The 25,715-nt window shown below is 40.4% G+C and overlaps 1 protein-coding gene across 1 annotated transcript in view; it reads left to right on the top strand.

Moving 5' to 3' along the window:
• The first annotated feature begins 1,654 nt into the window (after positions 1–1,654).
• Positions 1,655–25,715, top strand: part of PNOC (prepronociceptin) — a 40,539-nt gene continuing 16,478 nt past the window's right edge. Inside the window, exon 1 of the mRNA XM_034421251.3 lies at positions 1,655–2,033. The gene's annotated coding sequence lies outside the window, so the exon portion shown is untranslated. The remainder of the gene's footprint in view (positions 2,034–25,715) is intronic.

Here is a 25,715-nt window from a genome sequence, read left to right as displayed (position 1 = left end):
TACCTGTCCATGGTCCTGACCTTTTGTTGGGATTGTTTGCATGTTCCTCCGCCTGGGGAAGTCAGAGCACTGACTTGAGAACCCCTGGAAGGAAGAAAACTGCCATTTATTTCATGGTGCACTTCTGCTTTCCCATCAGTGAGCCTAAAAAGTCCCTGACTATTTTTGTAACCCCTACAGCTACTTCAGATTGAGCTGTCAGAATTTAACAGTAAAACGGCAGTGGGGGTTTTTTGGGGATTTTTAAAAAGATGTGGTCCCTAAGATAAATATACTATATTTCTTGTTTGGCTTGATGTGCTGATTTTTAATTTGATTTTTTAAAGAAACTCAATTAAAGTCCCTCTTTCTAAAAGCAGACAACCCACCAGTCTGAACATTTCAGTTTCAATCCTACCTGTGGGTTCACTCTGCTACTGTTACATCCAAAGTGGGCCTTCTGGTGCAAAAATAAATAAAATAGATCCCTTGACCAGAAGAATATTATCAAACTGTGATTTTCTGCCTGCTCACTTCTTTGGAGGGGGTGGGGGAGGAGGGAGTTATATTGTATAATTTGGCACAAGGGAGAAGAAAAAAAATGAAGGGAGGGTAAGATCAATATGGGGAACACATTATAAGTATGATGATTTAATATATGTTAGTAACAGAAGAGTGAGCTAATTTGGAGTAGTGGTTAAAGCACCAGGGTAAAACAGAACAAAATTTCTAGTCCTGCCGGTTGAGTGACCTTGGGCCAGTCATTCTCTCTCAGCCCTGGGAAGCAGGCAATGGCAAACTACTTTTGAAAATCTTGCCAAGAAAACTGCAGGGACTTGTCCACGCAGTTGTCAGGAAACAAGCTAGGGTAGGGTAGGGTAGGGTAGGGTAGGGTAGGGTAGGGTAGGGTAGGATAGGGTAGGAAAGGAAAGGAAAGGAAAGGAAAGGAAAGGAAAGGAAAGGAAAGGAAAGGAAAGGAAAGGAAAGGAAAGGAAAGGAAAGGAAGTTGGAGGAAAGGAAAGGAAAGGAAAGGAAAGGAAAGGAAAGGAAAGGAAAGGAAAGGAAAGGAAAGGAAGTTGGTTAATGGACCAAATCATTAACAGGAAAAAAAAAAAACCCAGGAAAATGTTCTTTTTGTAGTCTGTGGTTGGAACTGAGGTATAGAATATGCCTGAGACCACTTATTAGTATGTGAGTTAAGTAGACTTTTTCTTTGTATTCAGAGATTTTCCATTCTGTTGTCCTCTGTGGATGAAGGGCATCTACAGCACATCCTTTGGATGCCGAAGATACCAGCTCTCAGTTCTTGGGGTCTCCAGTTAAAAAAACAACAACATGTAGCTAATTATAGGAAGGGACTTTCACTCTTTTAAGATTTTGAGGATGAAGTGGGGGAAATATTTCTTATTATTCCTTTTTAATCATGTCCATTTTCATGTCACGGCCACAAGCGCAGTCACCTTATTGATTGCTGAATGCAACCTTTGGCCATAAAGATTTAAGCAAGGCTCTGAAAAAACTGCCTGCCCCAGCCTAGCTTAAGAAACCATGTGCCTGGTCTATGGCAGCTTCCAAGAGGTCTGGAAGCATCAAATTCTATCCAAATACCTCATCAGGGATGCTTGAGTGAGCCACTCTGTTATTATCCTTGCAGCCAGAGGTGTGAGAGTGTTATCTCTTGAACAAAGCGTGCAGCAGAAGCCTCGCTTTAGGGCTGCCTATATGACTGTAGGGCTGACATGAGATGGATGTGTGTGTTTTGTGTGCATGTGTGTGCACATGTGTCATTGTTTCAGTTGCTTGAAGTGTGACAAACCCTTTCTGGGAAGGTTTCATTGGTGGGTACCAAGGGGTATCCAGCTGTTAGGCAGTGTATAAGTCAGGTGGCTTCTTCAGAGGGTTGGACTCACCGATACACATGTTAATGGGCTGAGGAGGTGTGTGTGTCTCTCTCTGTGTGCCTTCCCTGTACATATATAAGGGCCACGCTGACAGAGAAACAGTGCAACGTTCGGACATCGGAAGAAATCTTGGGATTCGGAGCACACTGGCAGGTAGGCGGCTTCTCAGCCAAATTGTCAGCATGCTGCTGTGTTCTCTTTGTCTTGGGGTGCCTTTTAACAGCTTGGGAAATGGGTTTCTAGCACTGCAGGAGTCTGCTTCCCAAACCTAGCTCTTTGCAACTGGAAGATTTCAATGGGGCGGACTGGAAAAGAGGGTGTTTGTTGTGGGGGGTGGGGGGGGCATTGCACTTTGGGGATTTTTCAATGACTTCCTCCTGTGTCCAAAATCCTTGTTTCATGGGGTTAAGCCCCTTCAAGGTATTTTGGTCTGAGAACAGAGTTGAAAGAAAGCTGGTTAGCTGAATGTGTCCTGCCCAGGATGATGGTTCAAAAAGAATTTGTCTTTGTCAAATCAGTGTTTCCTGATTTGAAAGAAAAGTAGGGACTGGGATAGGGGAGCCATATAGAGAAATTTCATCAGTTCAGAGAGGAATCTCTCTGTGTGCATTGAAATGTATTAAGTATTGGTAGGCATTTGCTAATAAGATGTTTCTTGTGCTTTTTTTTTTTTCAGTAAGTGTTAAGTATTTATCTCGCCTCAGTCACCTTTTACTTTTCTGTTGTTCTTTTCTTCTCGGCTCCTACTAAACTATTTATTTTACAAAACATTTGATGCTGAAAATCTGTTTTGAACTGATTAGAGAAAGTGTGTGATGCTTGCTTGCTTGCTTGGTCCTTTTTCCCTCGCTTCCTTCTCTTGAAAAGGGATTATAATGCCTCCGGGAAGATGCCTTTGTAGATTTGTTATTACTAATCTCTCTTCGCTATAAATGCCTCTCGTTTTTCAATATTATCATTTTCCTACAGCAAATGTTTTCATCCTGCATATGAACCAATTGTTACCTTCCTCCCCTCTCAAAACTTTGAAACTTTAGTATGGGTACTAAAGCTGTATTCCAAGAAGTGATTTAACTAGGAATGCAGCTTTTTTTTTTTTAATGGCAAAAAAAGAATACATTGCTACTTAAAGATCCTGTGTAGAATGAACTGAAGAATCAGACCCTTAGTGGTGTCTACAAGACAAGGCAAAACTTCATTTGTGTCCCTTTTTCACATCTGATTTTTCTGGAAGAGTTTTTCTACATCTCAATCTCTGATCCTGGCTTGCAACTTTCCCTGCAATGTACAATATAAGCAATTATTATCAGTTTTCCGACACAGTGAACCTTGGGATTGTTTGAATTTCTGTTGGTTTCTAGAGGCAAATACAGATTCAGAGTAATTTTCAGGGCTCTGTTGTGAAAGAATGCAAAGACGCCGTACTTGCCCAAATTTCAGCACAGACTGAATCCTCACATTTCTGAACTGCATTAAAATACCATAAAAGTTTCAATGCTCTTACAGTGAAATGCAGCTCATGTTTATTATTATACTCTGAAGCCAATAAACTTCCCTGCCCTCATATACATATAAACAAAAATCTGGATTTTTAACAGGAATTGGGCAATGCAGTCTGCAATTTTTGTGGGCATCTCAGTGTAGCATCTTTGAAATCATCATCACCAATTTGCAAATAAATATACTGACATTTGACATGTTGATAGACTGATTCACTGACAGATAGGAAAGCTAATTGCAGTTCCACAGAAAGGAGAGAGAGAGAGATTAAACACGGCAAGATGTAACTGGTATCATCTAAACAACATTGTTGGACCATGCCCACCTATTAACAACACCATCTCATTTCTTTTCCAGTTCTAGTTCCATCTTCCACTTGTTTGGCATCTAAATGGAATGCAACATGTATATTTTGGTATATTGTACATAGGAAAGGAGAAATACATAATTCTAGATTTCAGGATTGTTTTTCAAATGCACTCCAATATAATTGAAAGCAGAATGATTTATTTCCAACCCATGTTCAGACTGCATGGGTTTTTTCCCCCTGTGCTAAGGAAGAGAAAAAAAACTAATCTAGATCAAATTGAGTCCTTTAGCAGGATAAACTGCATGCTGAATTCTTCCATAAGATCAAAGTACTTTAGCGTTCTGAAGGAAAAGGTCCTTCCATGCTGCTTCCTGATGTCCCTTGTAATTAATTGTACCAGCCCTTCAAGGTAGGCCAGGTCATAAAGCCGACACTGCAGGGATTCCAGGAAAGTTACTATATCGTAGCAGGGGGAAAAAAATAGAATCTTGAAAGCTTTTCTAAGTTTCTCTCTGCCTCCACTGATGGTAACCAAGATGGGGTTATTCTGAGTTTCTTTCTCACACTGTCCTAATGTCCCCTTTTATTTGTATCCATTTCATGTATTCATAATCATGTTTATATTTGTATCTGCTGTCTAATACATGCTTGACAAAATAAAAATAAATAAATAAAAATAAAAAACTTGCTTCAACCTCTGGACTGTGGGATCACTTTTCCAAGTCCCTTCTCAAGAGTTCTTTCATATTTCTATAAACTCTTTCACAGTATGTTGCTTCTGGTCCAATGATTGCACTCATCATTAGTAACTATTGATGGACACTTCCAACAAAAGCAGTCTTATCCCTTTTTTGAATTGACTGATTGTGTGTTATTTTAGCACATCCATATAGATTTTCTCCAGGATGATTTGTCCCTAACCTGGTATTTCTGATCTTCCAACAGTGCATCCATCATGCTGTTGCTGAATTCATCCATAATCTTATTCCTTTTACTACCAATGTTTCATGTCAGCAACTTCCACAAGTCAGCTATGCACTGGATGAGGGAAAACTCTCTTTGGTCTTTCCTCAATCCCCCTGCCACCACCTTTATTGGTTGAAGTAATACACTTATGAACTGAGATGATAGGAAAATATTCCTTTTCCCACTTTATGTGCCTTTTCTGCACAATTTACAGCTGTAGAAGATAACATTGATTTGACAACATTGCATCCAACAGCAGGCAAGCGCTCAGAATTACTTTAAGCATCGATTTAAATAGGCATCGGGGGGGGGGGTACAAATTATGACATGCCTAACCATTTAATTGCACCTGCCGTGGATGCAGGCTTTGTGTTTTGACTAGCCTGCCAATGAAAGAGGAGAATGCTGTCACACGTTTATGGACTTGATCAAAAATTATGAAAGTCAAAAAGGCAGATTCTCATCAGACTAGGAATATATAGAATGTCCCACCAAATTTCTCTAACCTGGGTGTCCTCCAAGATGCATGGACCTCAACTTCCAGAATTATCCAGGCAAGATAGACATTGATGAAAAGTCTGAGGATTTCAGCCCATCTATCTGTAAGGCTCTCCCAGCGTGCAGATGTCTGGTGTGTACAATAAATAAAATAGGATCCGGCAGAAAGCAATGGAAAAATTAACTGCTTGAGACCTTGGGGTGCAACCGGAATAAGCAATGGGTTAAAGAGGCCAAATAGCTTAAGCTGGTGTAAGGGAATTCCCCATGTTCTTAAGGTTCAGTAAATGATTGTCTCTCTATTTGCCCACTGTAGCAATGTTTAGACAATGCACTTAACCAGGGTCATTTAACACATGATGCATTGTTTTCTTTATGCGTTGGCTAATAGTCCTCTGGATTTTTGCAGCCCATATCCAATAATTAAAAAAAAAAACCCTGAAGGACTGAGGCTACATGCAGCCAGTCTTGACAAATAGCCTTGTAGATCCTTAAAAATGAATGTCTTTTTGGTGAAACATTCACTTCCAGGAAAGGGGGAATCCTCACCCTGTCACTTTATTACCACCTCAATCTCCTCTCACAATCTTTATACAACTTCAGCCATCCACAGGTCTTCTACTCCTTCAGTTGTCTCTGCCCATTCTTTCTTATTGCCCCCTTATACCTGCAATCACTTTCTAAGCACCCCCATGTTATCTCTTGTCATTTCAAGCCCCCAGCAAAAGATATTTTGGTACAACCACATCACCCTTGTCACTTGCTAAAGGGATGTGTAATTGAACCAAACACGTAATTCTTTCAGATGACGCTTGTTTCATTTTCCTCCCCTCCCTCTGAAGCTTTTTCCTTTACGCAAACAAATCGGTATTGATTTGGTTTGTAATCCTTTTTTCCAGATAGGTCAGTGTGATCCCCTACTTTTCCAGTGTCATCTTCACAATAGCCCTGTATACTAGGTTAGGGTTATAGAGAGACTCTGTCTGTCTGTCTGTCTGTCTGTCTGTCTGTCTGGGAGAGGGAGAGGGAGAGGGAGAGGGAGAGGGAGAGATAACATCCCTAGCTCAGGAATACACAGTAAACTTCCTGGCTTAGCAAGTAGTTGAACTGTGGTTTCCATAATTATAGTCTAACTCTTTAACCATTGTACCCTAGTTAAGGACTAATCTTGAGTCTCTACAAAATGTAATGTATGTAAATGAACTATATGTATAATAAGAATTATGTGCACCCATCTTGCTCAAAAAATATACTGTATATAATAATAGGCAAAATGTTTATTAAAAAAACCCCCAGTATCTCTTTTCTTGTCTTATGATGAAAATTATGTCTTTTTTCTTTGGTATTATGCCTTCAGCTGTAAGCACTTTTCAGAGGCAAAAAAGTTTTAAAAGGGAGGGCCAAAAATAGTTCAGAGGCTGCTTCTTTGAGGATGGGTGAACAGATGTGAGTGAAAGAAACAAAGCACATTTCTAAGTTACACTGAGTTCCTTAAGAAGAAAAAAATCTTATGCAATTAAAAAGACTCAATATGCAACACTACTGAACACTAATCAACGTTTCCCTTGGATACTGGGAAAAATGCTGTTGTATGAGCTGAGAATTTAGATAGTTGAAATCCAGCTAACCTACAGGGCACCAAATCATGAAAAGCTGCTCTCCCCAAAGTGACTAACAATTTTACCGAGTTACTCTTATTTGCAGGGCCATACATCAAGGAGGGGATGAAGAAGGCAAGATGTTGGCTTCATGCAATTGAATCCCCCACCTTGCTGTTTTTTTAAATATGCAGAGTCATTAGCCTGCTTTACTAATTCCATGAAGTGTTCCTGTTATTCCCACTATACAAACCAGGAACAAAGACATGGAGAGACATTTACCCTGAGGATTTGAATTCATAACAATGGAAAGTTAATGCCAATTCAAGTTCGTGTCCACAGGTCAAATCTGCAATATTCCTAAATAAGGCTAATAAAGATTCCAGTCTAGGCAAGATCTCCAGTCTCCAGACCTGGATCTCCAGTCTCCTAACTAGAAAAACCAGGCTTGAGTTGGCTTAAAGCAGCTTTCAAATTGCTGGGTGAGGCAGAGCCAAAAAGAAACCAGAAAAGATCATATTAGGGACAAAGGACAGAAATTTAAACCATTATTCCTTTCCTCCGTAGTTGGATTCACCTTAAGAACTGGTCTTAAGAAACAATTCAGAAAAATGTCTGAAAAGTTCTTAGAATAAATGCTGTATGTATGTATGTATGTATGTATGTATGTATGTATGTATGTATGTATGTATGTATGTAATTTATATGCCGCCCTTCTCCCGAAGGACTCAGGACGGCTTACAGGGAAAACATTCAACAGAACGAAAAATTACATAAAAATTAAAATCCAATTAAAATTTGATTAAAATTATTCCAATGTAAAAATCACCCCAGCGGATCAGCCCATTTGATGAAAGAGCCACATCTTCAGTTCGCAGCGGAAGGAGAGGAGGTCAGGGGCTGTCCTAAGTCTGGTGGGTAGCCCATTCCAGAGGGTGGGCGCTCCCACAGAGAGTAGTATTTCTAGTATCTCCAGGTCAGTTCAATAATTCTCCAATTATGGATATTGAATACATCTAGGAAATGTATCAGCCTAGATGGTCTCCCAGCCCTTAATATTTGCATAGCATGTATTTGCATAGCATATATTCAGAACATGCAAAACATTTACAACCCTGTAAGATAAATCAGATGGTATTACTATACTCTATACTGCAGATGGGAAATGAGACTAAGAGACTGTACATAATGAGTTTGGAGTAAGTAGGAGTCAAACCAGGGGCTTCCTGTTTCCAACACCAGGCTCTTACTCTACTTCCTAGCAGGGTTGCTACAACATGGTATGCTTAGTTTTGACTTAGTGTGAATTCTCCATTCCTGGTAAGCATGTCATACTCAATAGCTTAATGTACTATGTGAGTCAGTACTGATTTCTTTAATAAGTCATGGCTAAGCAAATCATAGTTCAATATGTGGAATAAATAGAATTAGTATTAAAACAACTTCCAACCTATTCACTTAAGACATGTGTTAGCTATGCTTATGGACACACATCTGCAATAGCTGGTTGACAAAAAAACAAAGGCAGCAGTGTTCCTTCACTTTTGTCCTATCTTATTTGCCCACACTGTAAACTAACTGGCTGAGACTTTCCTAGGCATGGTTCAAGAATCTGACTCACCAGCAATCATAAAAGGACAGGTTAGAATCTGACTGACGGAAGAGGAGCAAACATCATGAAGGAAATTTGATTGCTGAGAAAGAACTGCAAAGTCATAGATCCTCTTCCTCTTCCCTTAAATTTCAAAGAGTCTAGACAGGAACTGTAAAGAAGGAACAGTCTTATTTTGGGTTTTAACTTATGCTCCATTGGCTTCCATTATAGAGAATTGAAGAATTGTTCACAATGCTTGAAAAGTGTTAATTGGCCTTCCCAAACATGGACTACTGAATGTCTGAACGTGATTCCATGTGAGTGCTAAAAATTGTCAGCCAGTCTCTATGTGCAGCTCAAATTTTGACATTCAATGTCTTAAACAGCTTGAGTGTGACTATTTAATGGTTTCTGCCATGTATGTGTGTGTGTATGTGTGTGTGTACAAAACTCTTTGTTCAGTACTCCATTTTTGCATGACCAATAAACTACGCTTTTCCTCCAGATTTTTTTTTTCTGAGTGCATGTTTGTTCCTTCATAAGCTTAGATGATTTTTTTTTTGATAAACTGGTTTGCATAATGATTTTTTTTCTCCAAAATGACTTGTTGCAAATTGCCTGAGCACCTAACAACTAGGAAAATGTGATACACCCTCCAGTGACAATAATTCCAAAAGGACTGTTTTCACATGGAAAAATCAGTACACAACTGAATTTATGTTTAATGCAAATATCAGACTTACAAACCCTGCTTTGGCAATTCCTTTCTCGTTTGTACTTTGTCCTGCTGTGTCTATAATGAAGGTCAGAAAAGTGAGGCTCAGGAATCAGCCCCAGGTTTGAGGTGATTGGAAATAATTTTGCGAAAGTGGCCTTTGAGAAGTTAAAAAAATGATTGATGGAAAAGGCAATGCTTTTAGCATTTTAGATGCCCCCATAGGAGCTCGCTCAACTCGATTTAGTTAATGCTGGCATTTAGACTGAAGAATGCAAGTGTTGAAGAGGGTTAGAACAGCATTTGGTACTTGTAAGGCAATCATTGTGAATGTACGTTCAGACCATTCAAATTTACTTACTTCGTATGCTTTAATCTTCCTTGTATTCCTGGGGAATTAAAAGGAGTGGAGATGATCAAAAACACTAACCAAGTAAGCTGTTTCTATTCTTCTAAAGCATTTACTTACAAGCTGAATTGGAATTCAATTGTCCTGTTAGAAATAAATTATCTCTCCTTGGAGATTTGCCCAAACCAAAGACTGGGCTTCCTCTTTAGGAAGTAGCATAGCAACTGCAGTCTTGCATACTTTTGCATACTTTTACTAGCAAGTGAAACCTAAAGTCCTACTGATATGCTAAAGGGTTTTTCCCCCTCTCTCTAGTAAATGTGTTTAGATTCGCAGCTTGTACTATTTTTATTCCAGGGCGGTCCTTTGGTGATCGCAGATAAGATGAGATGAAGATTTAATTGCTACAATCATAATTTGCTTCACGATTTCAGGATGAGGCATTATACATTATAAACAGACTTTTTCTGTTTTCCAAGTAAAGGAAGAGGGTACAAGGGTACAAGGCACAAGGGTAGAAAATTGAAGCATTGCTTTTTGAAAACTTAGCAAGATGGGCATTAGAAGAATATCTGCTGAAGAGCCAACAGATTGGCTAAGCTCCATTTTATCTTCTTTGGAAGAGTCTTTACATAGCCTTAGTAACCTAAACCTGAGCTGATCAATGGGAATGACGAAACAGTGTTCCTACAAATGTAATTGCTCTCACACCACATTTGGGGGAACGGGTGTCTCTTCTTACAATGGGCTCTTGTATTGTACCTTATGTTGCAATGTATACATATTACTATAGAAAGAGTGCAGAGAAGAGCAACAAAGATGATTAGGGGACTGGAGGCTAAAACATATGAAGAACGGTTGCAGGAACTGGGTATATCTAATTTAATGAAAAGGACTAGGGGAGATATGATAGCAGTGTTCCAATATCTCAGGGGCTGTCACAAAGAAGAGGGAGTTTCCCCTTTTCCTCTTTCCTATTCTCTAAAACACCTGAAGGCAGGACAAGAAGCAATGGGTGGAAACTAATCAAGGAGAGAAGCAACTTAGAACTAAGGAGAAATTTCCTGACAGTTAGAACAATTAATCAGTGGAACACTTGCCTCCAGAAGTTGTGAATGCTCCAACACTGGGAGTTTTTAAGAAGATGTTGGGTAATGGTGTAGGGTTTCCTGCCTAAGCAGGGGGTTGGACTAGAAGACCTCCAAGGTGCCTCCCAACTCTGTTATTCTATTCTATGCTATGCTATGCTATGCTATGCTATGCTATGCTATGCTATGCTATGCTATGCTATGCTATGCTATGCTATGCTATGCTATGCTATGCTATTCATCTTTTTCTTAAATTAAGAAAAAATATTACATAGTAGCAAGTAGCTGAAAAGGCGAAGCAAGCTGGAACTGCATAATTCATGGATAGGAGACCACTCAGAAATCCCTGGGCTGTTAAATCTGACTGAAGCCTACATACCGTAGAAAGTGTAAATATCATGCAAAGTTCCTGTTGCGATCATTTGTTTGACTATTTCTTTTTTTTTTATGTATTGTTTTAAATAAATAAAAAAAAATTAAAAAAAAAGAAATCCCTGGGCTATACACTAAATAGAGAAGTTCAAACAAAGCCAAACCAGCAGATGGCGTGGGGGGGGGGTACCATTTCTGTACTGCTTGGAAGATAACTCCAGAAGTGTTTCTACAACGCTAGACTTAAAGCATGTGAGCAAGCAAAACTGAAACTATACCTCACCCTGGTCTATGGAGAAATTATCTTCCACGAAACTGGTCCCTTGTGCCAAACAGGTTGGGGACTGTTGCTATAAAAGAAAGACTTGTAGAGATCCATGCAATACACTGCATTGGACTGCGGCCTGGAAAATTCAGGTTCAAATCTGTCTTCAGCTATGGCTGCTCACTGGATGAATGTAGATAGTTTTTATCTTTTGGTCAAACCTAACTAATAGGGAATTTGTTGTAAAGATTAATTGGAGGAGGAAGAAATGTCATGAAAATCAACTTCAGCTCTTGGAGGGAAAGATAAATTTACCCTCCGTTGGTGGTTATCTCTTCCCATCTACATGGACATGACTATCTGATTATCTTGGCAATAATACAAAAGTAGTTAAATCACTGTGGAGGGACAAAAATACAGAAAAGTGCACCCATTATGCTCTAGGAAGAACATGTGTTCGTTGATCACAGTTATTCAACTCTACCATAAACCCAGAGGGCATTATTTGAAGCGAGAGTGCCAAAGATCACAGCTTTGGATAGCTGTTTCTGCTATTGCGTTTTTTTTAGTCATTATTTCAACAGGACTTATTCCCAGGTAAGTGCATTGGATTGCAATAACGAGTCTAAGCCTATGAATGTCTAGTCAGAAATAAGGGTTGTTTAGGTTTACTCAAGAGGATGGAAATCTGACAGCAGATAAGGCTTATCTGTGCTCAAACAACCGGCTAAGCCATTGCAGAATGTTAATAAGCTGCACATAACAGGGGATGAGATAGCACCGCAGTGCAGTTTCATCATAATTTATTGGCCATGCTTGCATGACATGCCAAAACACAGATTAACTAGCCATATTTTAGGCTTGGGACTTGGGGGAAGCCTCCTGGCCTAGCTCGCCAACTAGCTAGTTCAGTGTTTGGCACCAACCCAGAAAATTGAGTTAGCCGATAATGTGAGGTTCAGTTAAGCATAGCTAAACATGCTGTACAGTAGAAACACAGCCTCATGGCATAGGCACAGACAGTCATCTACCTTCAAAGGGTAGGGCCCAGTTTCAAGCACATTTGCGGAGCCTTGCAAGCTGTAGCCAAATAGCCCAGTTCCTCAAATCTTTCTTCTCAATTAAATAGTCTTCGCAGATTGTAGAATCCCAAGCAGAAAGCAATGCTTCAATTTCAGACCAATTACAGTGGCACAGTTATTTCCGAAGTAGCCGGCAAATGGAGATGCATAACCATGAAAATTATTCCCAGAAAACCTGCTTTGGTCCAGCCAAATTTGTGGGGAGGTTTCCAATTATTTTTCTTAAATAGAGGGCTGGTGAATATCTGGGCTGCAATTCCAGTCCCCTCATTGTTACACTGCCAGCATTAGCTTGTCTGCTGAAATGTATTTAAAGAAGCCTGTGAATAGTAGACAACGTATTTCGTAATAACTGTAAGGGAGGGCTGGGCTGTGGGGAGCTATATTATATTTTACACTTGTATTTTCTAAAAAGGTATTCCTTTCATGGTCCATCATGAAATATTATGCACATAAGTAAGAAAAGTTAATGTGATTGGCAGATTTGCATGGAACTGGTGAGAAGAATGAATTAAATTAGACACACTCTAGGGCCAGTAATTACTCTTCCACATTCCCTTCATGGTCGCTGCCGTTCTGGGCCGGACTCCATCACCGCTGCTTCCTGCTTGCATGGCGCCCTCATCCGGTAGTGCAAGCCTCGGTGGTACAGCGGACTAAAGTGCTGTTAAGTGCTAGCACTTAGCTGCCAGCTGACTGCAATTAGTGCAAGTTCGAATCTCACCAGGCTCAAGGTTGACTCAGCCTTCCATCCTTTCAAGGTAGGTAAATTGAGGACCTGGAGGCAATAGGGGGCAATAAGCCAACTTTGTATAGAACAACACCGCTTAGGGGGCCCCGAAAGCCCTAATAAGCAGGTATATACAAAAAAGTATGCAGGCTATTGCTATAATGCATTGTAAGCTGTCCTGAGTCTACAGAGAAGGGCGGCATATAAATTGGACTAATAAATATAAATTGGACTAATAAATCCGAACCCCTCCAGGAGTCCTTTATACTACCCACTTCCATGACCGCTCCTCACTATCTCTCACCAGTAGTTCATATTCAGCAGCTATTATCCCAAAAGCTTTTCCACAAAGTTTTACCATATTATATTCCTGTGTACAAATACCTGTGTGTGTGTGTTGTATAGAACTCTGAACTTATCTCAGTTACATTTCAGGCTATTATTTTTAGCCCATTTCTCGATCCCAAAAAGAACATTATGAGGACTATTTGTTTTCTAAGGTATTAGTTATCCCACTCAATTTTATGTCACCATGAAAGTATTCCCTCCAACTCTTTGTCCAAGTCATCAATAAAAATATAATAGAGAACCTTGGCTGATCATTGCTCCCCACCCCCATTTGAGTCTTCAATGTCATGTGAAACCATTGAAGAGCACTCTGAATACAATTTTAGTGACAGCTGGGTATACATTTACTTGTGGTACCATCCTACCCATAACTGCTGATCAGAATGTAATGTGATTTCTGCTCAGGTGCTTTATTGAAGTCAAGATATCATGGGTGCAGGTGTGTGAGAGAGTTATATTGATTTTGTACACAACCCAAGATTCTTTTAGATAGTGTGATTTATAAATGTTGCTAGATAAACGATACCTGACCACACAGGAGATAACATTGGTCTTGCAAGATTTGTTCTTGACAAATCTATGCTGACTTCCAGTAATTTTCTTCAAGGTGCTTATTGATAAAATCTCATTATAATCAGCTCTAGAATCTACGCAGGCATTGATGTGGGGTGGTCGGTTTGATGGATCTTTTGTTTCCCTCCATTTTGAACCTAGGAGACATTCAGCTTCTGAAGGCTCTCAATGCTTTCATCACGATAAATAGTATCATAGTGTCATGGTGCGATTTCCACTTCTTTGAAGCACATCGTGATGCACTTAGAAAAGACGTGGGGCTTGCTTGCAACACAATGATGCAATTACATCAGTCTGACTCCCTTTATCTCTTCCCGCCCAATAGATGCTGCTGTGGACATTTAAAGATACGGACATTTGCTTGCCAGGTAGTGCCAAGATTTCTTAAAGAAATTTACATAAGGAGTTGGTTAGAAAATTGATTTCGAGATCCTATGGTGTGCAGTCATTTGAAGTAAAGAAATAATAATTGACCCTGTTTGTTCCCATCTCAATCCAGCCCTTCATTTTGCTCTTCACAATTTCTTGGTGCAAGACATAACTTTTTGTTGGAGATGACAGAACCATAAATAGGGTAAGGTAGCTCTGCCTTTTCTTGGTTGCTTATTAACATTTTTCCATTTTTATTCACCAGACAGAGCTCTTCAAGCTTTAAGACTTGTGGACTTCAACTCCCAGAATTCTCCAGCCAGCATAGTCCACAAGTCTTAAAACTGCCAAGTTTGAAGACCTCTGCACTAGAATTTTTTTTGTCTTAAAAAAACACATCTAATATAAGCCATTTTTGTTATTCCTTTGCTAACTTATCTCAATCTGAATTTTCTAGACACCAGTTCTGCAGTTCTGAACTACCTATGCATATTATTCCTTTGTACGTCTCCTCATTCAGCACCATTGTAACATTGAACAGTTGCTGAATGAGTAGTCATTAAGCAAGTCATCATTTTCTCATTCTTAGCCTAACCTAACTGGGATTTTCCAATATGACATAGAATTAGTGTTTTATACCTTTCCCTGTTATAAGTCTTATCATCTACACAATTTGTGTGAGTTTAACAGCAGTTGCTACAGTGGCTGGAATCTGCCCAGCATCTATTGGCTATTTTCACTGCTGTGAACACAGCTATTCAGTCTCTGCAACTTCCCTGTATGATCTTTTTTGTTTCTGCTGAAATGAGATAACACCTGGAGAGAAATAAGGCCACTATCTCTACCGTAGTAGAAGTGGTAGACCAGGATGTCACTATAACAACCTATCTGTCTGAGAGACCTTACTGTGTACCTTTCTCTAGGGGATTTGGCACTGCTTTAAGAATTTAGAGTTCTGCTTTGCCTGGTATCATCAAAGTACCAGCAGATTGATAAAGAAGGTAATAGCCCAGGATCTTTCTAAAGTGACCTGTCGGTGCTCTGTGATGTACATTTTTTTCCTATATGGGTCTGAGAAGCAGTTACATCAGCATCATTATTCTCTTTGATAGTACATGCTCTTTGGTGATACAGTTAGTATCGTTGGCTTCCCATAAATAGCATTAGCAATAGCACTTAGACTTAAAGTATATATTGCTTTACAGCCCTCTCTAAGTGGTTTAGAGTCAGCATATTGCCCCCAACAATCTAGGTTCTCATTTTACCCACCTCAAAAGGATGGAAGGCTGAGTCAACCTTGAGCCTGGTGAGATTCGATCTGCCAAACTGCTGGCAGCCGGTGATCAGCAGAAGTAGCCTGCAGTACTGCACTCTAACCACTGCGCCACCACGGCTCTTCAAAGGAGCCTGGATAGCTCAGCAGACTAATGCATTGTAATTTAACTCCAGCTGTCTGCAATTAGTAAGTTCGAATCTTGCCAGGCTCAAGGTTGACTCAGCCTTCCATCCTTTCTAAGGTAGGTAAATTGAGGACCCAGTTTGTGGGGGCAATAAGCTAACTTTGTAAAAATATACAAAAGTATGAAGGCTATTGCTTAATGCATTGTAAGCCGCCCTGAGTCTCCGGAGAAGGGCGGCATATAAATCAAATTAAAAAAAAAAAAAAAGACTTGAAAACCTGAGACTTGAAAATTCCCCCAGCACCGGAATTATCAGATGTAAAGAGTAGGACCATTTGTAAGGTTATAGCATAGAAAATTTATTCAAGCATATATACAAAAATCTGGTTAATTAAATTTCAATATTAAACTGGCACCAGATAAGGGTCAAGAGAATTCAGGAGGCATTGGACTTGGAGCACTTCTGGAAACATAACAATTCTAAATGAAGATGCACTTAACTCTGCCTCCCTAGCTCTGCCTGCTCTTCTCCTACAGGACCAGAGCATTGGTTTTGGGATAGGAATATGCCTGTGCCCTGGCCTTGATTGTGCTATGTTGTGGCATATTTCTGTGTTTTTGTTTTTGTTTTAATTTGATTTATATGCCGCCCTTCTCCGAAGACTCAGGGCGGCTTACAATGTGCTCAGTTTTTGTGTTTGGTTATGTTGTTTTGAAATTTTTAACCAAATGTTAGCCACCCAGAGTTGCTATTTGCAGATTAAAATGGCCATGTAAATCATATACATAGCTATCTGTGAACATATGCCCCGTTGTTCTGACCTAGGCCTCCTGAGTCAGTAAAACACACGAGTAGTCCCAAAAACCTGCTTTATTTTAACAGCTGTAAATTCTGTTCATTCACAGATGAGTCCCAGATAATTGTAAAGAGTCATTTGGGATAAGGCTGATAATCACCCACTTTTATCTCCCTTCATACACTACCAAAGACCTAATTGGCAAAGCCACATGGAGTCCAGAATCAAACAGATTTTAAACTGCACAGAATTAACAATGTTGCTTCCTGCAAAGGCCTACGTGCCTTTGCTCCTCTTTTAAGCCTTATGGAGGGGCCAATCATCTCCAAGCCCTACTCCCGAGTCGTTCCTTTTGTTTTAACTGTTCTTGCTTTCCGGCAGCTCTGCGCCTACGCGCACTGGGAACGGGCTCCCCCGTTCCTCTGCCTCGCTAAAGTCCGACTCTGGAGGCTCTGGAGGCAGCATGTACCTCCCAGATGGCCCTTTCTCTGCCTCTGATGCAAAGCCCTTGTCTGAGCCTTTCCCAGACTCCAGGACTGGCCCATGTCCCTCCCCAGCCTCCTCACTGTCTGACTGCTGCCAGCTCTGAAGGCTGCTGGTGGACCACAACACCCCTCTCCCAGTCTAAGTTAGGGAAAAACAGGTGTATTCCTTCCTTGGGCAGCGATGGGAAAGTTGCCCTGTGAGAAATATGACTCCCTGGATTTCAAATCCTCCAGCAACCATGACACAATGGGCGGGAGAGGTAGCTATGGTTGTGTGAGAAACTCTCACGGGGATCAGAAGCACTGTATTAGAGTGCCCAGTTGGTATTGCTATCTGGAGGCTTTCAGGGACCTGAAGGAAAAAAAAGAAGCTCATACTAAACTCTAGCAAGAGAAAATTGCTGTACATCTATAGATATCAGGGTTAACTGATAGTGTCAGAATTAATAATTAATTTTGATATAATAATGCTTCTCCTGAAGAAGCTGGTCTGTGACTTGGGGAGTCTTCCTGGAATCAGGGTTCCTGCCCGAGCAGCAGGTGGAGACCATGGCCCAGAAAACATTTGTCCAGCTTGGCCCTACTGGACTAGAATGTTCTAGCAACTGTAATATATAGCAGGAGTCTCCAACCTTGGCTACTTTAAGACTTGTGGACTTCAACTCCCAGAGTTCCTCAGCCAGCAAAGCTTTCCTCAGCCAGCAAAGCCAGCAAAGCTTTTGCTGGCTGAGGAACTCTGGGAGCTGAAGTCCACAAGTCTTAAAGTAGCCAAGGTTGGAGACCCCTGATATATAGCAATGGCACATAGACTTATATACCACTTCACAGTGCTTTTACAGCTCTCTCTAAGGCGGTTTACAGTGTCAGAATATGGCCCCCAACAATCTGGGTCCTCATTTTACCGACCTCGGAAGGATAGAAGGCTGAATCAATCTTGAGCCTCATGAGATTCGATCTGTCAAATTGCAGGCAGCAGAAGTAGCCTGCAGTACTGCATTCTAACCACTGCGCCATGGTGGCTCTTATATATGCCCTAATAACTTTTCAGGTTGAATGGTGCAAATGAGTTGTATGTGGGGTTGCTTTTGAAGAGGACCTAGAAGCTGTAATGATACAAAATGCCACAACCAGCTGCAAAGTCATGGCCGTCTTGAGGTAGATGCATTGGTTACTTTTAAGCTTCTTGGCCCAATTCAAAGTACCTGTTATATCTTTAGAGTCCTATATTGTGGTGCTGGTGTGTGTGTGTGTGCGTTGTTTTGTTTTGTTTTGGTGCTTCTTTCACTCTCTGAAGGAGAAATGTATCCACATGCCAAGTTTGGACTTTCTTGGAAGGACTGCTTTTGGTAGTTTGTTTACTAATAAATGCCTCCCAGCATTGTAATTTCTTCCCCCTTGAAGACATCTGCAGTTTGTTTTTGTAACTCCACATTTTCCGCTTGATTGGGCAGACTGGAGTAGATATCAACAACGGTATTGATTTTATTTGTTTCTGCACTAATTTTCACCCAAATACTATCTGCAGAATTACCAGGTTTGTTCATTTTGCTTTCTGAGTAGGAACAGCAATTTTTAACATGCGATGTTATTCCGCCTCCATTTCTTTTGCTTCTGTTTTTTGTGAACACATTATGTCCTTTCGTTGGCATATTTCAGTCATGGGAATATCCCAACCAACTCCAAATGCTTCTCGGTAATGTGGTTTCATTGGAACTTGTTCCCAACCCAGTGTCCTTCCAATATATTAGATTACAACAGTCTAACCGTTAGACTCTAACCCAGGGGTGTCAAACTCGCAGCATCATGGCAGCATCATGGCGGCATCATGTGATGTATCGCAACTTTTTTCCCCTTCGCTAAACCAGGCATAGGTGTGGCCAGTGCATGACGCATCTGGCCCGCGGGCCGCAAGTTTGACAGCCCTGCTCTAACCATTCTAAGGAATGATTTTCTAATGCATCTGAGAATGGCTGCTACAAATTATAGGTTCTCAAGACAATTTGCAAAAACAGAATTTTAAAGCAACAAATGACTATAGCAAACCAAAGTTAATATTTAATTTAATTTAATTTAATATTTAAATTTATATACTGCCCTTCTCCCGAAGGACTCAGGGTGGTGAACAGCCATAAATAAAAAGCATAGAATACAAAATTTAAAAACAATTTAAAAATATATTAAGCAATTTGGCCCAACAGTTAAAATCCCCCATTTAAAATTAAAATTAAAATTACACCATTGGAGAGTTAGGCCAGCCCAGCTTGATGAAATAAAAAAGTTTTGAAGGCCCAACGGAAAGTACGTAGATCCGGAATCGTCCGTATTTCCGGGGGGAGCTCGTTCCAGAGGGCAGGTGCTCCCACAGAGAAAGCTCTCCCCCTGGGGGCCGCCAGTCGACATTGTTTGGCCGATGGCACCCAGAGGAGCCCCTCTCTGTGGGAGCGTACTGGCCGGTGGGAGGCTCTTGGTGGCAGAAGGTGGTCTCGTAAGTATCCAGGTCCTAAGCCATACCTTACCTACTCCTAATATACCTTAGGAGTAGTTATCATAGTGGAGTATAGCAGCAGGCTATAGCTGTTGACTTTTATTATTAAAGACATGGGAACTCTGTCCGTAAGAAAGGTGACAAATTGAACGCAGCTGGTGGATTTCAAACGAATGACCACAGGGGGTGTTTCCCGGATTCTTCAGCATGTCTAGCAAGGTTATTGATCTTTATCCAAATGGCATTTACTCTTGTCCCTCATTACATTAACTGCAAGTAAGTAAATTCAATAATTACCGCCAAATCCTTTCTAATCTATTTTAATCAAATCTATCTAACTAACCCTTCCTATTACGACGGTATGTGCCTCCCTGAATCCAAAAGTTTGGGATAAGCAAAGGATTATGATAGCCTAATCACTAATGATTAAATAATGCACTCAAGAACTGCAAAAGTCCAGAAAAACCATCCAATGACATCAAGGAGTTGGTTTTGTATCTTTTTGCTGCCATTTAGTAAGCTGCCAGATGTTGCAGTTCAAGCATAGGAGTCTTGCCTTATTCCAATCTGATGGTTTCCAGATATGTTGGAATAATAAATCTTAGAATGCCCTAGGCCAGGGGTGTCAAACTCACATCATCATGGGGGCATCACATGATGTATCGAGATTTTTTTCCCCTTTGTTAAACCAGATATGGGTGTGGCCAGAGCGTAACGCATCTGGCTCGCGGGCCAGGAGTTTGACAGCCCTGCCCTAGGCAGTGTAACCAAAAAAGAAACTGGCTATAGGAAAACTGGTTTGACCACAACAATCCCTGGTATATACCAAAATGTTCAAGTCACTTAAACTATTACTAAAAAATGTCAAGTCTTCAGAAAAAGGAGATTCCAAATCTGACTTTTGTTTGTTTTTTAAAGAGAGGGAGATAATTTTCTTTCCACTTTTCTTATTTTGGTGAAGGAAATTGAAAAATCTGGTCACTGAATTATGGCACATTGCCACCAGATTTTGGCAGAGCAGTCTGGACAGTTTTGGAAGTTTATGAATCAGAGGCTGCTCATCCGTATTTATAATTGCAGGGGATGCTTAGATACTAAATTCTATAAGCTGCTCCTCACGGGATGCTTTGAGGTCATACCAGAATACACCAGTAGATGTTACCTTTTAGGAATGCTGGAGAATATCGTTAAGGTTATTAAGGTATTCTGCAATGTTTCAAAAGAGATCTATAGATAATTGAACAGGGATCCCTATGTGAAAGGTAGTTTGGATATATAAAATATCCCATTGTTGAGAATTAAATTATCTATTGGGACCTGTTACACATAATCAGTTCTATGAGCCTCCTTGGAAATATTATCTTGCTTTTTCATTTATCAGCAGATAATAGTCCTGCTTATTATCTCTTTGCATCATAATGCAGTTAAAGGGAATTGGGTAGATTTTAGTTGTGTTTTTTATTGCTCTCCGTTTAAACATTTTTACATGTGCCCAAAATAATAATAATAATAATAATAATAATAATTTTATTTCTATACCGCCCTTCTCCCGAAGGACTCAGGGCAGTGTACAGCCAATTTAAAAACACAAGACACAATAATTAAAAATTAAAATAATTAAATAGATTTGGCCGATTTAAAACCCCAAAAATTAAAATACCCCTAGGAGTTCCAACTTAGCTTTAACTCACAAGCAGCAGATGATGATGATGATGATGATGATTAAAATCAGTCAGAACCCAGATTGTCAATATTCTCATTTATAATTCATCCTTTACTTGATCTGTCATTTATAAATTGCTTTGCCTCTCTGGATCATTCCAGTTGTTGTCAAAACAATTATTTCTTTTGGCACGTAAGTGGGAGATGCAATTGATTCCTTTTTAGAAAAGGTTTAGCTTATGAGTAATGCTGAATTTTAATGAAGTGGAAGAAGAATCAAATGTACAAAACAGTGTATCATGTAGAAAAAGTGGATAGAAGTGGAGCAACAGATATTAATTAGAGAAAGAACGTAAAATTTGCAATCCATTATGATAGGTTGATGAGTCCCAATGTAGACAATTTTATAAGGTGGCAGGCTGGGACCAACCCTAGCATCAGGCAGAATGAAGCAGCCCACGCCAATGGTGGATAGAGAAGAGTACTATGAGAACGAAGAGTTTGCTTATAGAAAGGAAGTACAAGGGCTGACATTGTGGTGTAAAGAAAATAATCTTACACTTAACACCCAAAAAAACTAAAGAACTTATAATTGACTTCAGGAGGAAGAGAGATGTACATTTACCATTCTACATAAATGGTGAGGAGGTGGAGAGGGTTGGTAGTTTTAAATTTGTGGGCATTTATATCTCGAGGGACCTCTCATGGACTATGAATGTTAACATGCTTGTGAAGAAGGCACAGAAGAGGCTGTACTTCCTGAGAATGCTCAGGAAGATGAATCTATCTCAGCATCTACTTCTGTCCTACTATCACAGCACCATTGAGTGTGCCCTGACATATGCCATTCTTGCATGGTATGGGAGCAGCTCTGCAGCGGACATAAAAGCTCTACAGAGAATTATTAAAACTGTCCAGAATATCATTGGGCTCCAGCTACCAGCCCTGGATGACATCTTCGCATCTTGCTATTTGAAGAAGTTGCACAACATTCTCAGAGACTCTTCCCATCCTGTTTACAATCTTTTTGGACTGTTGCCTTCTGGCAGAAGATACAGAACAATTAAAACTTGGACCATACGTCTTCTGAATAGTTTTTATCCCAGTGCTATAATTGCACTCAACAATGAACTAAAGGGCCACCATCAGTCCCTGAACTACACCTCGCAATATTCCCTATCCCTGTCTATATAAGATGGAGGTACTGGGAATTATAGTTCAGCAGTAACTGGAGGGTTTCTCATCTCCTGTTTGATTGTTCAAATGATCAATCCAGCCATCCTGTCCCTTCAGGAGATAATGCAGCTGCAGTTTTTCTTTACTTAACACCTTCATCGAATCAATATATCAAATGCAAAACTACAAGGCTGAACAAATACATCTCCTGCCGTCAAATATCTTTGCAGCATCACCCACTGTGCTTATGGCTGCTGAGCCATAAATGGAACTCGGGAGATAGGAATATATGGAATTACAGGCAGGAAATAAAGAAGAAATGCACACACATAACATTTAGGGGTTAATTGGCCAAAAAGCAGCACTGCAGAGAAGTAATTTGAGAGGACAGCAGGTCACAAAATGAGCATGACTCAGTCAGTATGATCCTATGGCACAAAAACCATTTGTCCTTTGCTGTCAGGATATATATTGTCCAATAGGGAAGAATGCCCCTTGACGAAAACAATAGGCCACTGCTACAGAAGGAACACGGAGCACTGCTACACAACAGCATCCCACAATCAGATGCTTTTTGATCTGAACAGCAGAGAACACCTTCCTAGATTCAGTTTTAGAAACTGGGAGTGTGGATTCCTTAAAGATGCAAAGGAACGGAATCATGAAATCATATTTTTGGAAGAGATAATTTAGGTCACTAAATCTAAGCTCCTGTTCAGCATAGAAATCCGAAGTAAAACAATCCAGACTATCCAATTTCTGTTTAAACATATCCACCATCAGAAACCCAGCCTCTATCTAAGTGGAGAGACAGCCTTTCCAGATTTGGAAAGGCTTTCCTAACAGCCAGGTAAAGACTGCCTTCTGAAATAAATATATTATTCTATTCCGGAGTTCTGAGTATTCCCTGAGCTTGGTTGTTTGCTTGAAGACCTTTCATTACCCGATTAGGTAATATCATCAGTGTAGGGAAATGTGGGATTTGCCCCCACCCAAACTGGCAGGGCAAGCTACTGCATATAAACAGATAGCAAATGAGATGTTATTTATATGGATAATGAAATGTCTTCAAACAAACAACCAAACTGTGAAAGCACTCAAGTTCAATTCTGAGCTACAGACATTTTCTTTCCTGGATATTATTCTATGTTCTGCACATTGAGATTATACAGAGGAAAAGGTAGATGCATTTGGCCTCCTTGGTGGGGATTTAAAGTAATTAACTTGAGCTGGAGTTTCAAAAATAGGACTAATGTTTCTGATGCCTCTGCACCAGAGGTGATATTCAGCAGGTTCTGACGAGTTCTGGACAATCGGTAGCAGAAATTTTGAGTAGTTCGGAGAACTGGTAAATACCACCTCTGACTGGCCCCACCCCTATCTATTCTCTGCCTCCCGAGTCCCAGCTGATTAGGAGGATATTTATTTATTTATTTATTTATTTATTTATTTATTTATTTATTTATTTATTATTTATTTATTTATTTATTTATTTATTTATTTATTTATTTATTGGTTTGATTTATATGCCACCCTTCTCCGGAGACTCAGGGCGGCTTACAATGCTTTTAAGTGATAGACTTCATACTTTTGTATATACCTGCTTAGTAGGGCTTTTGGCCCCCCCTAAGCGGTGTTCTATTTTATACAAAGTCAGTTTATTGCCCCCACAAACCGGGTCCTCATTTTACCTACCTCGGAAGGATGGAAGGCTGAGTCAACCTTGAGCCTGGTGAGAATTGAACTCGCAGTAATTGTAGGCAGCTGGCAGCTAAATACTACTTAAACAGTAGTTTAGTCCACTGCACCACCAAAATGGGGATTTTGCAGTATCCTTCCCCTGGAGTGGGGTGGGAATGGAGATTTTACAGTATCCTTCCCCTGGAGTGGGGTGGGAATGGAGATTTTACAGTATCCTTCTCCTGCCACACCCACCAAATCATGCCACGTCCACCAAGCCACGCCCACAGAATCTATAGTAATAAATTTTGAATCCCACCACTGCTCTGCACTGTCCAATATTTCTATATCACTAACAATGCACAAAACATTCAGAGCTGTAATGTAGCTCCGTAATGGTTCTATACTTCCCAAGGTGAATGGACAGAAGAGAGACTGGAATCAGCAGATCCCATGTTTCAGTCCATGACATACCAAATATTTCTTCCTCCTTCTATTTTCTCCACGACAACCCTGTTAGCTGAGTTAGGCTGAGAGAGAGAATGACTGCCCCAAAGTCACCCAACTAGGTTTCATGACTAATGTTGTATTAGAACACACAATTTCCTGGTTTCTAACCTGGCTTGGGAACTTTTCTATAATATTGATAATATTCTTCTATTTGGATTTGCCTCTTCAGTGAAGTAATGTTGTCTGAATGGGATGCAGCCTTTCTAGAGAGTGAACAACCAGTTTTACTGCGAAAGTGAATTTGTGAAGTGTTGCATATTGAATAGAAAAGCTACAAAATCTCATGTGAATGCCCTAGGATTGGGTGGGTGGGACAATGATGTTCATGATTATTCTCTTCTGCCTCTCTCCAGGATTTTACTCTGCCAATTTTTTTACCCCAGAACAACCACTCCATGGGCTAGTTTGGACTGAGAATCAGTGACGGCCACCTAATGAGCTTTCATGACAGAGGGTGAATTTGAACTTCAGTCTCTCTGATCCTACAACTGTTGAATTTGACCAATGCAAAAAAGCTGAGAATTTCTTTGTTGGGGGAACAACTGCAGGTTTTTCATAATCAATACAGAAAGAATCTGAAATAAATTCAAATAGAGAAGAAAGCAAAATTGGCAGGTTTTCTCCCCACCCCACCCCACCCCAAGAATATTGTCCAAATTGCCCATTGTGCTATTTCTCATATCACCAAGGTAAGCTTCTTTTTGTTGTGACCTGCCAGTGGCCAGCAGAGCTGGCAGCAGATTCAGACAGTGAGGAGGTGGGGGAGGAACGTGGGCCAGTCCTGGAGTCTGGGGAAGGCTCGGACGATGGCTGAGTTGGAGGCAGGGAGGAGGCCAAGGCCATCTGGTAGTTCTTTGCTGGAGTCTCCAGAGTCTGACATCAGTGAGGCAGAAAAACAGCGTGAGCCTATTCCCAGTATGCGCATGTGCAGATCTGCCAGGAAACAGGAACAATTAAGGAAACAGGGTCAACTTGGGAGTAAGGCTTGGAGATGATTGGCCCCTCCCATAAGACATAAAAGAGAAGCGAACGGGACGTGAGCTTTTGCAGGAAGCAATTAGTTCATCTGGCTGATTCAAGATTTGAAAATTCTGTTTGTGACTCTGTGCCAAGTTTGGCCTTGCCATGCGTCTGGAAATTAGCCCTTTGGCAGTGTTCCACATGAGATAGGTGGGTGTTGATAACCTTCCTCTGAAAGACTGTTTATCAAGCCTGTAAATGAAAGTAATTTACAGCTGTATGAATTAAAGAGGTTTGCCGGGACTAAGTTTGTGCTTGTGCTG

The sequence above is a fragment of the Pantherophis guttatus genome, chromosome 1 (assembly GCF_059756535.1).
Source record: "Pantherophis guttatus breed Tessera chromosome 1, ASM5975653v1, whole genome shotgun sequence".
Taxonomy (NCBI): Eukaryota; Metazoa; Chordata; class Lepidosauria; order Squamata; family Colubridae; genus Pantherophis; species Pantherophis guttatus.
The sequence above is the reverse complement of the archived record's forward strand: the minus strand, read 5'-3'. Positions and strand labels throughout refer to the sequence as shown.